The sequence below is a fragment of the Trachypithecus francoisi genome, unplaced genomic scaffold, assembly GCF_009764315.1.
Source record: "Trachypithecus francoisi isolate TF-2019V2 unplaced genomic scaffold, Tfra_2.0 Lachesis_group12, whole genome shotgun sequence".
In the NCBI taxonomy this organism is placed as follows: domain Eukaryota; kingdom Metazoa; phylum Chordata; class Mammalia; order Primates; family Cercopithecidae; genus Trachypithecus; species Trachypithecus francoisi.
In genome coordinates, this window is record NW_022681457.1 from 117362078 (window position 1) to 117379131 (window position 17054).

At 39.9% G+C, this 17054-nt stretch overlaps 1 protein-coding gene and 1 non-coding gene across 14 annotated transcripts in view; both read right to left on the bottom strand.

The window, feature by feature from the left end:
- Positions 1-17054, bottom strand: part of CAMTA1 (calmodulin binding transcription activator 1) — a 975525-nt gene that overhangs the window by 535338 nt on the left and 423133 nt on the right. The gene's annotated exons all lie outside the window — the stretch shown is intronic.
- LOC117094074 lies at positions 434-598 on the bottom strand. Its single transcript, XR_004441401.1, has one exon. It is a non-coding gene; the product is annotated as a U1 spliceosomal RNA (small nuclear RNA).

Below are 17054 nucleotides of genomic sequence, written 5' to 3' on the forward strand. Positions count from 1 at the left end.
GCTCCCTTCCTGGCCTACAGGTGGCCACCTTCTCACTGTGTCCTCACAAAGCAGGGAGAGAGCTCTAGTATCTTCCTCTTCTTTTTTCTTTGTTTTGGTAGAGATGGGGTCTTCCTATGTTGCCCAGGCTGGTCTCAAACTCCTGACTTCAAGCAATCCTCCTGCCTCAGCCTTCCAAAATGCTGGGATTACAGGTATGAGCCACCGTACCCGGCCTCTCTTCCTCTTCTTATAAGGGCACTAATCCTATCATGGGGCCGCACCCTCACAACTTCATCTAAACCTAATTACCTCCCAAAGGCCCCATCTCCAAAGACTATCACAATGGGGTTAGGGCTTCAGCATATGGATTCTGGAGGACAACAGATATTCAGTCTATAGAAGATGGTGAGTCTTTTTTTTTTTTTTTTTTTTTAAGAAAAAACTCAAATGTCAGGAGAGAACACAGACACAGTCACCCACTACCACAAATGATGCAGTGAGTTTCCCACGTTTGGGGAAATCGCAAGGATCAACACATCTAGCATGCAACGGATAAGCCTCACCCTGGGAGAACTGCCTTCAGGATCCTGTTATATCTCGCCTGCCAGTCAAGCATGGTGGGTCCCTTCTTGATAGAGACCTACACGCATACACACGTAACAGCTGCCAGATCACATTCACCCCTGGCAGCAGAATGGCAACGCTCCCTCCCATATGCCACAATAGTAAAAGGCTTGTTGAGTCCAACCCCATAAATACAGAAACAGAAAACATGCCAATATTTGGCTGAAGTGTCTATGAAAAAGGGCTGGCTAAACAGATGCACGGTATAAATAAGCTTACAGGGGAGATACTTAACCTTCGTAAGAGAGCAGACCTTTTAAAGACATCCTCAAGGCCGGGCTCACACCTGTAATCCCAACACTTTGGGAGGCCGAGATGGGCGGATCACGAGGTCAGGAGATCGAGACCATTCCGGCTAACACAGTGAAACCCCGTTTCTACTAAAAATACAAAAAAATTAGCCGGGCGTAGTGGCGGGCGCCTGTAGTCACAGCTATTTGGGAGGCTGAGGCAGGAGAATGGCGTGAACCTGGGAGGCGGAGCTTGCAGTGAGCTGAGATCCAGCCACTGCACCCCAGCCTGGGCAACAGAGCGAGACTCCGTCTCAAAAAAAAAAATCCTCAAGATTATTTTATGGTACAATTAACATGAAAAGATGGTGTTCATAACAGGCTCAAGTTACTATTTGTACTTGAAATTGATATAACTGCACACATCTCCTAAAATGCCATGTAAGGGACTTCCAGGTCGCCAAGGTAATGACAGCCACAAAAACTCAAATCTCCCAACGCATCCTCCAAAAACTACATGGGTCAACAAGAAGAACAAAAACAACCACACAAATCCCACACACCTTTCACGTGACTGGAAATAAGAGACACTATAAACATCAAATTACCAAATTCTTGAGTTCCCACCCAGAACTTTTATAAAGAGCAAGGGGATAAGATGGGTCCAAAAGCCAATGAAGGCAGAAGTCGAGCATGGAGAGTTTAGGAATCAATTACAATTACCTGAAGAAAGAGAAAGTACATCCTACAGGGGAGGAAAATACTAAATAGGAATCCAGAAAGACCAGAATGTGGACTAGAAGGAAGTGATTTAAAGGCAGGCAGAGGCAGCATTAGAAAATATGCAGGGGAGGGAGGGAGAAGCCCGATGTGGGCATTTAGGATTCTGCAAAACAAAAAATAATGATACATACAAGGATCCTCAACTCCTCCCGCCCCTCCCCCAAAAACCAGTCATAAAGAAACTGTACTACGCTGCACTGACAGAAGAGGGAGCTCTTGAACTAAAAATCACACGAAGCACTCAATGCAGAGATGTAAGCGGTCTTCATCTGTAGGAGACTATGAAAGAAGAAAAACGAAAATGAGAATACAGAGTTCAGCGGGTAAAACTTAGCCCAAAATCCCAGCCATAAGGTGGAGGGGGAGGAACTGTGTCAAAACACTACAAACTGAATTAAAAACCTCACGATGCATCTGAAAAATATCCTCACCGCTTGTAAATGAAAAGATCAAATAACTTACTGTAAGGGCAAGAGAGACAGTTGTCAGTCTTCTCAAAAACAATCTAGAAGGTGGGGCAAGGATGGAGCAGCAGTTTCATGAAACTCAAAGATTTTATATCTAGCGAAGCAGACCCTCAAAAATCAGAGGTACAGAATAAGAGTTTAAAATATGGAAGAATTGAGTGATATGCCCACAGGCGCCTCTGAAGGAATCTTCTAGAGAATTAACTTTATCCAACCAGGAGATGACTGGGGACTATTTGGCAAATTTTGGACCTAAATTAAGTGCGTAACTAAGGTTAGGAGAATCATACATAGGTTATATATGTTTTGTCAACTACAAAATGATAGGAAACAAAAGAAGGAAAGACAAAACCAGAATAAGCTCAATGACGGTTGTAGAGGCAACAGGTGGGAGTCAAGAGACACCACTACCAACTGAAAAACCAAACGGTAAAAGTTAGTAAGAGACTAATAGGATTTTTAAAGGTAATGAGTACAAAGGTACCCATTAGACTAAAAATGAGAATTTCTTATATATAAAAGAAATTAAATGAATACAGAAAATGTACTATGTAGAAAGACAAGTACAGCAAGTAAAACATAATATACATTGCATTTATTACACAAGATATTATACATATTGGACACATAAATAAAAGTGAATGGGCTTATGAAAATAAAAAATTTTCAATTTGGTTTAAAAAGAAAGATCCAACTGTATGTTACATATAAGAGGCATATTTTCAAAAAGAGTGTATTAGTCCATTCTCACGCTGCTATGAAGAACTGCCTGAGACTGGGTAATTTATAAAAGGAAAGAGGTTCAATTGGCTCACGGTTCCACATGGCTGGAGCGGCCTCAGGAAACTTACAATCATGGCAGAGGATGATGCAAACACTTCCTCCTTCACATGGCGACAGGAGAGAGAAGTGCCGAGCAAAGTGGGAGAAGCCCCTTATAAAACCATCAGATCTCATGAGAACTCACTATCATGGAAACAGTATAGGGGAAATTGTCCCCATGATTTAATTTTCTCCACCTGGTCCTGCCCTTGACACATGGGGATTGTTACAATTCAAGGTGAGATTTGGATGGGGACACAGAGCCAAACCATATCAAAGAGATTCAGAAAACCTAAAACTAAAAGGACAGCAAAGATATATGAGGCAAATGGAAATAATAAAACAAGTATTGCAATCTTGATATCAAAGTAGAATAAGTATAATTTAAGAAAAAACATTATGATACTTTCTAATGCTAAAAATCACATTCCACAATAAAAATACAACCATCATGAATACTAGAGCACCAAACAAGACTACAACCACCTTTACAGGATAGGAAATTGTAGGAAATATAGGCCAGATTTGATGGCTCACACCTGTAATCCCAGCAATTTGGGAGGCCAAGACTGGTGGATCACTTGAAGTCAGGAGTTCAAGATCAGCCTGGCCAACATGACAAAACCCTATATCTGCTAAAAACACAAAAATTAGCCAGGCGTGGTGGTGCCTGCCTATAGTCTCAGCTATTCAGGAGGCTGAGGCACAAGGATTGCTTGAACCTAGGAAGTGAGGATTGCAGCGAGCCGAGAAAGCAACACTGCACTCCAGCCTGGGCGACAGAGTGAAACTCTGTCACACACACACACACACACACACACACACACACACGAAAGAAAGAAACTGCAGGAAATATAGATGAAAACACTAAGAATAGTGTGTTGACCACACCGCTGTCAGTACAAGAGAATCCAGATACACAAAAAATAAGGACACAGAAGCCCTAAACAACATAATCAATTTCCTTGACAAATCAATTTGTCACTGATATGGTTTGCATTTGTGTCCCCACCCAAATCTCATGTCAAACTGTAATCCCCAATGTTGGAAGAAGAGCTTGGGGGAGGTGACTGAATCGTGGGGGAGGATTCCCCCTTGCTGTTCTAGTAATAGTGAGTGAGTTCTCAGGAGATCCCGTTGTTTGAAGGTGTGCAACACCTCCCCCTTCACCCCCTTCCTCCTGCTTCAGCCATGCAGGACACGCCTGCTTCCCCTTTGCCTTCTGCCATGATCGTAAGTTTCCTGAGGCCTCCCCAGCCATGCAGGACACGCCTGCTTCCCCTTTGCCTTCTGCCATGATCGTAAGTTTCCTGAGGCCTCCCCAGCCATGCAGGACACGCCTGCTTCCCCTTTGCCTTCTGCCATGATCGTAAGTTTCCTGAGGCCTCCCCAGCCATGCAGGACACGCCTGCTTCCCCTTTGCCTTCTGCCATGATCGTAAGTTTCCTGAGGCCTCCCCAGCCATGCAGGACACGCCTGCTTCCCCTTTGCCTTCTGCCATGATTGTAAGTTTCCTGAGGCCTCCCCAGCCATGCTTCCTGTACAACCTGTGGAACCGTGAGTCAATTAAACTTCTTGTCTTTATAAATTACCTAGTCTCAGGTCATTCTTCATAGCAATGTGACCGCAGACTAATTCAGTCACACGTCATACTTTTTCCTTGAATTCCCTTATAATAGATGGGGAATCTACTACACTTTCTCCGTAAGTACACACATAGACTATCCACAAAAACTGGTCATGAGTTAGGTGATAATCAATGCATTTCATAAAACAGAAATATTACAAATAAATATTTTCTGATCACAGTCTAATAAAACTGGAAAATAATGTTAAAAATCTTTTTAAAAGTAAAGCAACAGAAATACAAAAAATGTACATGTGATCATTAAAACACTACATACCAGGCTGGGCATGGTGGCTCACACCTGTAATCCCAGCACTTTGGGAGGATCACCTGAGGTCAGAAGTTTGAGACCAGCCTGGCCAACATGGTGAAACCCCATCTCTACTAAAATTACAAAAATTAGCTGGGCATGGTGGCGCACACCTGTAGTCCCAGCTACTCGAGAAGCTGAGGTGGGAGAATCACTTGAATCTGGAAGGCAGAGGTTGGCAGTGAGCTGAGATCGCACCACTGTGCTCCAGCCTGGGCGACAGAGTGAGATTTCATGTGAAAAAACAAACAAACAAACAAACAAAAAACACTACATAACAGAATTTATGAGACATATTTAAAATAGTGATCAGACTGAAAATTCATAGCCTTTATTATTTTAATAAAAATTAAAAATTAAAAATTTTAAATTCTAAGCTCAAAAAACTAGCAGAAGAACAACAGCAAAACCACAAGAAAGGGAAAAGTAAAGTTAGATGTAGAAATAAATGAGGTAGATCAAACGAATCAAAATTTTGGGTCTTTTTTTAAAAAATAGGATAATCACAAGCTAAACTTAATCAAAGAGTAAGAAAGCACAAATATTCCAAGTAAGAATGGCAGGATACAGATGAAGGCTTATTATATAGCTACAGTTATCAAGACTGTGTGGTATTAGCAAAGAAATTGACACATAAACCAATAGAACAGAATAGAGAACCCAGAAAGAGACCTGCACAAATACAGGCAACTGATTTTTGACAGAAATGCCAAAATTAGTTCAAGATAGCTTTGTTGAAAGATAGCCTTTTCAACAATTGGTGCTAGAGTGATCGGACATCCACAGGCAAAAAAAAAAAGAAAGAAAGAAAAGAAAAGAAAAACCTCCACCAAAGTCTTCTCCACACCTGCAAAAACTAACTCGGAATGGACAATGGGCTTAAAACATAGGAGAAAATTTGGGAACTAGGGCTAGGCAAAAGGTTCTTAGACTTAACACCTAAAGCACAATACATAAAAGGAAAAATGGGTAAACTAGATTCCATCAAAATTAAAATCTTTGCTCTGTGAAAGACGCTGTTAACAGGATGCAAAAGAAGATATAAAGTAGGAGAAAATATTTGCAAATCACCTATCAGACAAATGACTGGTATTTAGGATATAAAAAGAACCCTCAAAGCTTAATAAAAAATAATCCAATTAGAAAATGGACAGAGGACTCCAACAGGTAATTCTCCAAAGAGAATATACAGATGGTAATAAACACATGCAAAGGTGTTCAACATCATTAGCCAAGTAGAGAAATACAAATTTAAACCACAATTAGATAACATTACATACCTATCAGAAGAGCTAAAATAAAAAATAGTGACAACACCAAATGCTGATAAGGATGTGGAGAAATGGGATCATCCATACATCGCTGGTGGGAATATAAAGCACAGCTACTTTGAAAAGGGCTTTGGCAGATTCTTTAAAAGCTAAATATGTAGTTACCATACAACCCAGCAATTGCATTCCTAGGCATTTATCTCAAAGAAATGAAAATCTATGACCACACAAACACCTGAACGCAAATGTTTATAGACACTTTATATGTAATTGCCAAGAACTAGAAACACCCAGATGTCCTTCAATGTATAAAGGGCTAAACAAACTGTAGCACATTCATTCCATGGCACATCACTCGGCAATAAAAAGAAATAAGCTCTTAATACGTGCAACAATCTAGATGAATCGCGAGACAATTATGCTGAGTCAAAGTAGCCAATTCCAAAAGATAACTTATTGTATGATTCCAATTATATAATGTTCTTGATATGATAAAGATTATAGACATAGAGAAAAGATTAGTGGTTGCAAAGAGTCAAAGAAGGTGTAGGGGAGGGGAGGAAGTGAGTGTGGCTAAAAAGGGCATCCTGCGGCGCACCCTAGAGATGAGGGACATGTTCTGTATCTTAATTGTGCCAACATCAAGTATCCTGGCTGTGATACTCTGCTATAGTTTTCAAGATGTTACCATTGAGAAAAACAGCTCAAAGGGTACATAGATCATCTCTCTGTATTAGTTCTTACAACTGCATGTGAATCAACAGTTGTCTTGAAAGTTTAATTTTAAAAAAAATGCAATGTGCAAAGGAGTATTTATAGTAGCAGCCTTTTGTGTAAGAAAAAAAGGGGAAAATAAGAAAATACACATGTATTTGCTTATCTCAGCAAAGAAATACAAAACAGAGAAGGGGATAATAAGGAGAGTGGTTACCCATGAGTGGGGAGGGATGGGGGCAGTGACACGTCTCTGGATCTAACTTTTTTGCATAGTTTTGATTTTTTATAAACATGTTAATGTTTTCCATTCTAAAAAAAATTAACAAGGATGGGGAGAGACACTAAAATAGAACACAAGGAAAAACAAAAGAGCCTAATTATATTTTATTTCCAAAAATAACATAACCAGAGAGAAAGGGGGTAGAGATTAACCCAAAAGGCTTATGAACACAGTATTTTGATTATCTGCCCTCAGGCTAAAGAAAAAATGCTATAAACAAATATTGAACTCTAGTTGGTAGGTTTGCTTTCTTCAGTGGCATAGGTTAAGTCTTATTTCATTACTTTATATATATTTTAGGATTTAGACAATAATATACTCAGGAAAATTTCTCCATGTTGGAAAAGAAAGTGTCATATATGGAAAGATGAAAGGCTAGGAGGAACCCTGTGATGTTGGACTAGAAATGGTATCATCATGAATGCACGGTTTTACACACATCCATGAACCCGGATGAATAGAAGTAGGTGTAGCTATAAATGTGTTTGTGTATCTATGAATGTATCCTCACACATGCATTGCTGAGCTTCTTCTACTAAGGGAGAGAGTGACTAGACGCAATGGCATACCCCTCACAAAGAATACAGCTTTGCGAGTATTCTCGCAAAGAAGAAACCATTCTCTGCTGAAAGGAGCCAGGGCTCATTAGAGATTGATCTAATTCCAGGGTTGGTGAGAGGAAGTGGAAGGCAACCTTGGGACATTTTGCTGGGCTAGAAAAAAGGAAGTGCTCAGAGAATGATGGGTGAAATGAACCATTAAGAACAACAACATAAATGAATCTCAAAATCACGATAATGAGTGAAATCATCCTTATACAAAAGAATGTATATTGCACATGTTTCATTTAGATGAAGTGCTAGAACAGGTAAAACTAATCTATGGTGAGAACAAAATCAGAACAGTGGTTGCTGCTGAAGATGATGGAGCAAGAACTGGTTAGAAAGGAACATGAAAGAACTTTCTGGACTGGCTGCAACGCTCTACAACTTGATAGGGGTTTGAGTCACACAGGTGCATGCACTGGTCAAAGCTTGTTCAAGGGTACACTTACTATGTTTACCTTGCACTGTAAGGAAGTTTTACCGAGTGAAAGAACTGTAAATAAATGTTAAAGTCTAGACACTATCATGGCTGCCAAAGCGTTTATGGATGAAGTGTGCTGACATCTACAACTTACTTTGAAATGCAATTTAAACAGAAGATGCATTGCTGGGTGAATAGCTGAATAGATCTGTGATAAAGACAGCATGACAAAATGTTCATTAAAGAACCTAGGTGATAGGTACATGAGTGTTCATTGAAAAAAAATCTGTTAACTTTCTCTATGTTTGAAGTTTTTCATAATAAAATGTTGTGGAAAAATATGATGGGGATTTGTCAAAAAGACACAGTAGCCATATTGAAAGGGCTCCCATTGGCCAAATCTGTGACAATATAACTACCAAAATAACTAGGTTATAAACCACTGGACAAATATCTAACCCAATTAATGTAACTCAGTCAACAAAATCTAGTCAATGGAACTCACTGGGTAGGAATCCATGAGTCCGTATGGCGATAAACGAATCAACGAGTAAATAAATAAATGTAAGAAAGCAAAAGCTTTCCAATTTGGTACAGATTACTAATGATAAATAAATTTAGAGAAAAATCACCATCTGGCATGCATTATAATAATTGATTCAGACAAGAATTATCAATGGATGCTAAAACAAGGGGTAAAAGTTTAATGAAATACAAGCTACTTACACAGACCTAACCTATTTTTCCATAAAATGCTAATTAATTAAGAAGAGAATAAACAATAACTTTACACTGGAGAAACCTAGCAGATACCATCCTAACCAATGATCAAAGTTAACAATCCCAGTAAGGAGCAGGCAACCATGCACCTTCTAATACGATGCACTAAGAACAAACTCAGTGTCGCTTCTGTGGTGTTCCTGCCAAAATTGCATATCCTGAATCTAGTCCTAAGGAAACATCTGACAAACCCCACGCAAAGGACAGTCTACAGAATAACTGGCCTGTATGCTTCAAAAATGGCAAGGTCATAAAAGACAAAGAAAGACTGAAGAATTGGTTGATGGTGATTACAGAGACATGGAAACTAAATATAATGTGAGATTCCGGATTGGATCCTAGAACAGATTATTGTTTTTATTATTATATTCTGCTATAAAGGAGATTGTTGGTGGCAGGAATAAAGTCTACAGATTGGATAATGCTATTGCATTGGTACTATTTTCCTGATTTTGATTGTTGCACTGGGTTATGCAAGAGGATGTCCTAGTTCTCAGGATATACACATTGAAGTGTTTAGGGTTAATGGGGCATCATGTCTGAAACTTACTTTCAAATGGTTCAGTCGTGCATGTGCACACACACAGACTAAGGCAGATATGATAAAATGTTAACATCAGGGGAATCTGGGTGAAGGGCATATGGGATTTCTTCATTTTATTCCTACAACTTTTCTGAAATCTTGAAATGACTTAAAAATAAAACATAATAAAAAAATTAAATGCTATATAATGTCAGAATTCTCTGTTCTTTCCTGGTCCAAAATGGGGGAGGTTCTACTGACTCAGAAACCTCTAAAGATTACAAACTTCCGTGGCCATTTGACACTCCCTGGAGTGTCAACATTCAAGGCACTAACCAGGAGCTAACCAGCCCCTGCGACCTGTGGAGTAGGTAGGTGATGCTCTTGGGCTGAAGAACGAGGTTGTTTCATACATTACTCTGGCCAATTCCAACAGATTGTTGCTGACAGAGCTCTGGGTTCTCTCAAAGAGAGTGCCAAGGAACAGACCTGACAGCTGCCTCCCCCTCCCAGTTCTGGAACCACCATCAAAGATGCAATTAATAATCCAAGGGCGAGACTCCTTTTTCTCACACAGTCTCAGATATGAATCAGCCCCAAAGTGTTAATAGATCAACAGTTATCTCTAATACCAAATACAATTTGCATTTGAGATGACATCTGCAATATTTTAAAAGCCAACGTCTAAAACAACAAACTTGGCAGTTTTTCTGAGTAGCAATTAACACAGTGACTAATCCTATCAAGGAGATAGTAATTGGCATGGAGACATCCTTCTCACACCAGCGTCAGGTTGATAAACTTAATCTTAACCTCTTTTTAACAGTGTAGACTCTAGAGCATCTCTGCATATCAAGGAAACTAAAGCAATTATTAAGGACAAGGGTAATTACCCTACAGTTTCAACAACAACGAAAAAAATTAGAAGTATTCAAACAACAATCACATAGGAGAAAGCGGGGGATGGGGGCTTGAAGCATGGTTAAAGGCTATTTCTGTATCATGGTCAGACCAGGAATAGACTATGGTGTCTCCATGGCCCCACTCAAGACAGAGTCAACCACAGCCCCATGCCAGCCAGTCTGCCCAGCAATGGTCACTCTGGCACATAGCTTTCTATACGAAGGGCTCAAGAGCTGGTCTAGTCAAGTAGGAGGTCCCAAGGATTTGACATGTGAAACACTTTACACATATCATCAAGCTGGTCCCTTCGACATCATCAGAACACACTATATTTACTCTCAACCCACATAGTCAAGTTATTCTCCCCAAGTATGATGCCTTTCCCCAGAATCTGCCTAAAGCCTCCCCCCATCCTTCAAGGCTCAGCTATGGTTCTAGGAAACAATCCCAACCCACAGCAGCCCTCCGTGAACACTGGGCAATTTAAGTGCCTCTCCTCTGACCCACAAGAGCAACACACAGAGGTGCACATGTTGACTCATTGCTTCCTGTGGGCTGGCTTGATTTGCACCTTCAACAGAATCACATGGTTTTCAAGAGCCAAGTCCCTGCCCTATGCAGCTTTCACATCACCTAGCACAGGGGTAGACAAACAGGTAAAATTCTGGCAATCAATTCCACAGCATCTCAGATGCTCAACAAGGTACCCAATACTCAACAGCGTAAAGGGAGAAAGAGGATCTTTGTGTGTGTGTGCATTGTGACTGACCTGATCATTGCAGAATTTTCAGGGAAGTACGTGATATGTGTTTACCAAATGAATAAACGAATGAATGAATGCACAATGAACAAACCAAAGAACAAACCAACTTTTGTGAGCCTGGACCAGTTTGTCTGGGAGGTTAGCAAGTGTATCCAGTAAGGTCAAGGCAATGGATAAGCCAGCTGCACAAGCCAGCAGGCTTCTCCCAGAAAGCACTGCCTGACGTAAGCCCGGTCTACACCTGCAATGCTGCCCAGCTGCCTGGAGGGTGTGCTGTTCGGCACAAGAGGAGCAAGCATAGAGAGAGAGGCTTCCAGCTTGGAAGGGACGTGTTAACCTTTTTGAAGTAGATGACATGGCACTTTATTGAGTATGGAAACTTCTTACCCATATGCCGTAACCAAACCTTAGTTATAACCCTGGTTTTGCTGGGCAGCAGAATGAGGGAATTGCTAATGGAGGAAATGCCTGGACCTGAGGTGAGTGGGCACTTAGCTTTCAAATGCCCAGGAGAGGTAGCAGGGCCCCAAACACTAAAGGAAGAGAAGAGCTCTTATTTCAGGAAGACTGGAGAGAGAAAGGCAGGTCTCAGATCCACAAGGTACCAGGAGCTTGGAATAGACCATACCATACGGAGAAGCACAGAGCCGGTGATTTGGTCATAAGAAATAAGGGAGGGGCACCTGGGTCAAGGCCACAACTGGATCAGCCACTGGTCTCGTGACCCAGGATCCTGCAATGTACCCCTTTAGAAACAGGGTTGATCCTTGGCCGGGCGCGGTGGCTCAAGCCTGTAATCCCAGCACTTTGGGAGGCCGAGACGGGCGGATCACTAGGTGAGGAGATCGAGACCATCCTGGCTAACAGGGTGAAACCCCGTCTCTACTAAAACATACAAAAAAAACTAGCCGGGCGAGGTGGCGGGCGCCTGTAGTCCCAGCTACTCGGGAGGCTGAGGCAGGAGAATGGCGTAAACTCAGGAGGCGGAGCTTGCAGCGAGCTGAGATCCGGCCACTGCACTCCAGCCTGGGCGACAGAGCGAGACTCCGTCTCAAAAAATAAAAAAAGAAATAGGGTTGATCCTAGATCCACCCATTAGAGGTAGAACAGGGCTCCAAGGTCAGCTTTCAGTTGTTGGTGATTGTGTCGGTTGGAAAAATAGAGTGCATATTTTTAGGTGGTATACACATTTTTATCAGGATGAATTCAGCTTTTTAAAACAAGAAAACATTCGATGACCGATTTTCCCCCTGAATTTGTAATATAATGTGATAGAAGAGATGTGTTCTTTTCTTTCCACATTCATTTTATATAGACCTCCCTGTCAGTGTCAGCAACCCAGCCCTTAACACACCCACTGGGTATCACTGGTGTTATCCAGCGATATCATCTAATGTAAACATGTCTCCTCTTCCAAGCGGGTGGAAAGCCCCAGGAGGGTGGGGGGGAACTAGGTCTTATTCATCACTAAGCCCTGTTCAGCACCTAGTAAAGTGTCAGTACAAGATGCTACTCAGTGGATGCTGATTGTTGATAATTATATAACAGATATAATGCAAGTAAGTCAGCAAAGAAATTCCTCTAGGAGGCCAGTACCAGGGCTAGACACTCCTCAGCTAATAAAGTGTTTAATTTTTACAGAAGTGCATTTCCTTCTCAGGAGACTAGGAAAGCAGCATTGCAGTTCCCAACTCCTACCAACAGCCACATGTTTCTGAATGAGACGGGGCACTTGGAGGAAGCAGGCCGGGTATGGGGTGCGCAGTCCAGAATGAGAGGGGGGCACTTGGAGGAAGCAGGCTGGGGATGGGGTGCGCAATCCATGGAGACTGTGTCCATGTGGGAAGCAGCATTTGGGTCAGAATTTGGAAACCAAGGACTTAAGAACAGTCATTAAAAAGCATGCTTCTGTGCCATTTGTACTCCCTCAGACTCAAATTTAAGCACTGACAATAGCTAATGTTGGTAAAAATGTGAAGCAACAGAGGCTCCCACATTACAGAAAGGAGTGAGAACAGAATTATTGCCTTTGGAAAACTACTTGACAAGTTCAGCAAATGAGAAACAATCTAAATGCCCATCCAAATACAAACAGATAAATATCCTGTGATATATTTATACAATGGAATAGTACACACCAGTGAAAATAAATAATAGAGTTACAAACATCCACAAAGATGAATCTCATGAAAACACACTGGAGAAAAACACATTTACAACTCAAACACACAAAAAAGGATTCAGTAAACTAGCAGAATATAAAACTGGCACTCAGAAATCAGTACTATAAAGAAACTCCCACGTATAATAGCAACAACAAAGATAAACTATTTAGGAATAAATTTAGTCAGGTATGTGCAAAACCTCCATGAGAAAACTTTTTAAAACTAAATAACACAAAAGTATTCCTCAACAAATGCAAAGACATAAATTCTTCTTGGATGAGACAACTCAATATCATCACAATGCCAGTTGTCCCTAAGTTAATTTATAAATGTAATGCAATTTTATGGAGCTAGACAAATTGATACTATAGTTCATGTCAGAAAATTAACCTTCAAGAAAAGCCAGGAACACAGAAAAGCCTCAATGGGAACATAAGCCCTACCAGACATTAAAAATACTACAAAGCCTTCATAATTAAAACAGTGTATCCTGGTGTATGAGTTGACAGAGAAGTAGAGTAGAAGTCCAGACAAGCCCCAACCACATTTGGAAATGTAGTATATGATAAAGGTGGCCTCTAAAATTACTGGAGAAAACAGATGCTTTTAAATAAGTGCTGCTGGAACAACTAAATAACAATTTAAAAAAATTAAATCCATTATCTCCTACCAAGCACAATAATGAATTCCAAATGAATCAAAGGTTAAATGTAAGAAAAAAAATGAAACAATACAAGTCCTAGAAGAAAATTGGGTTAATTTCTTTTTGACCTGGATGTAGGATGGCTTTTCTTACTATGACTCAAAAATATGCATGCAGTAAAAGAAAAGATTGATGAATAGGACTACATAGAAATAAAAAGTTTTTTCACAGAAGACACATCTGATATTCAAAGACACAAAAAGGTTGAAAGTAAAAGCATGAAAATAAATATGTCATGCAAACACAAAGTTGGAATGGTTATACCATGTCAGATACAACAGACTTTAAAAGAATGTTACAAGAGATAGAAGGACATTCCATAAAAATAAAAGGGTCAGTCTATCAGGAAGATATAACAATTATAAACACAATGAACCTAATAACAGAGCACCAAAATACATGAAGAAAAAATGGATAGAAATGAAGATAAAGGTAGACCATCCAATAATAGTATTTGGAGGCCGAGCATGGTGGCTCATGCCTGTAATCTCAACACTTTGGGAGGTGAGGTGGGTGGATCACCTGAGGTCATCAGGAGTTCAAGATCAGCCTGACCAACTTAGTGAAAGCCCATCTCTACTAAAAATACAAAATTAGCTGGGCATGGTGGCACATGCCTGTAATCCTAGCTACTTGGGAGGCAAGGCAGGAGAATCGCTTGAACCCAGGAGGCAGAGGTTGCAGTGAGCTGAGAGCACAACATTGCAATCCAACCTGGGCAACAAGAATGAAACTCTGGGCTGGGCGTGGTGACTCGCGCCTGTAATCCCAGCACTTTGGGAGGCCGAGGCGGGCGGATCACGAGGTCAAGAGATCGAGACCATCCTGGTTAACACGGTGAAACCCCGTCTCTACTAAAAACACAAAAAAGTTAGCCAGGTGTGGTGGTGAGCACCTGTAGTCCCAGCTACTCAGGAGGCTGAGGCAGGAGAATGGCGTGAACCTGGGAGGCGGAGTTTGCAGTGAGCCAAGATTGTGCCACTCTACTCCAGCCTGGGCGACAGAGCGAGACTCCATCTCAAAAAAAAAAAAAAAAAAGAAAGAAAGAAACTCTGACTCAAAATAATAATAATAGTATTTGGAGGCTCTAATAGTCCAGGTTCAATAACAGAACAACTAGATAGAATATTGGCAAGAAGGGAGAAGATCTGAACTACACTATAAAACAACAAACTAACATATGTTTCTAGAGCACTCTACCCAAGAATAGTATACACATTCTTCTTAAAGGTACATGGAACATTATCCAGGATAGACCATCTGCAAGGCCATAAAACATACCTCAATAAATGTAAAAGGACAGAAATAATACAAAGTATGTCTTCCAACCACAATGAAATGAAATTAGACATCAGTAGCAGAAAAACAATGGGAGAAACTCACAAATATGTATAAATTAAACAACACATTCTCACATAACAAATGCATGAAAGAAGAATCAAACGGGAAATCAGAAAATACAAGTATTGGTAAACATGAAGACACAACATACCAAAACTTATGGGATGCTATGAAATTTCTTCTCTCCCAAAAATATAAAAGTAACTGAGAAAAAAATAAGAAAGAAAAATCTCAAATGAATAACCTAATACTCCACCTTTAGACTGGAAAAAGAGGCACAAACTAATCCAAAAGTAAGCAGAAGTTAGAAAATAATAAATATTACAGTGGAAGTTAATGACATGAGAACAGAAAAATAAAGAAAATTGATGAAACAAAAAGTTCATTCTTTGAAAATATCAAAATCAGCACATCCTTAGACTGACCAAGAAAAAGAAAAAGAGAAAACTCAAACAACTAGAGGCAAAAATGAGAACAGGGACAGTATTATCAACCGTACAGAAATGAAAATGACTACAAAGGGATACTATGAACTATACACCAACAAATTAGATAGCTTAGATGAACAAATTCCTATAAAGATCCCAAACTATTAAAACCAACTCAATAAAAAAAAAGATGGTCTGAATATATTAATAACTGTAACAAAAGAAAAGACTGAATTGGCAATTTAAAAAAAAACCACCCACAAAGCAAAACCCATGCCCAGGCCGCTTTACCACTGCATTCCACCAAACATGTAAATAATAATGAATGTGATTCTTCACAAACTCTTTCAAAAAATATGAGGAGAGAATATGTTCCACTTCACTTTATGAAACCTGTATTGCTCTGGCACCAAAACCAAACAAAAACATTATAAGAAAATTACTCACCAATACCTCTTATGGGTATGGATACAAAAATCCTCAACAAAATACTAGCGAACTGAATCCAGCAACGTGTAAAAGGAATTACATACCATGACCACGTGAGACTTATCCCAGGAAGTCAAGGTTGGTTCAGCATCTGAAAATCAACTAAGTTATACATCATATCAATTAATAGACTAAAAAACAGAAGTCACATGATCATCTCAATAGACGCTGAAAAAGAATTTGACTAAATCCTCACGCTTAAACATCCAACTAGAAGAAAACTTCCTCAACCTAATAAAGGACACCTACAAATATCCCACAGCTAACAACACACTTAATGATGAAAGACTGGCTGGCTTTCTCCTAGGGCAGGAACAAGATAAGAATGTCTACTTTTACTCCTATTCAATATTGTACTGGAATTTCTAGCCAGGGCAACTAGGCAAGAAACATAAATAAAAGACCTCCAGGTTGGAAAGGAAGAAGTAAAACTACATTCACAGATGAGATGACCTTTTATTTAGAAAATAGTGGGGGATCCACTAAAAAACACCATGAGAACTAATGGACAAGTTCAGCAAGGCTGCAGGTTACAAGATCAATACATAAAAATAATTGTGTTTTTACCCAATTGCAATAAATAATCTGGAAGTGAAACTAAGAAAACAATTGCATTCACAATTTAATTAAAAATAATAAACTATTTGGGAATAATTATAAGAAGAGAAGTCCAAAACTTACACTGCAAAAACTATCAAACATGGTTGAAGCAAATTAAAGAAGACCTAAATAAATGGAAAAACATCAGTGTTCATGGATCAGAAAACCTAACATCGTTAAGATGGCAGTACTCTCCAAACTGCTCTACAGACTCAATTCA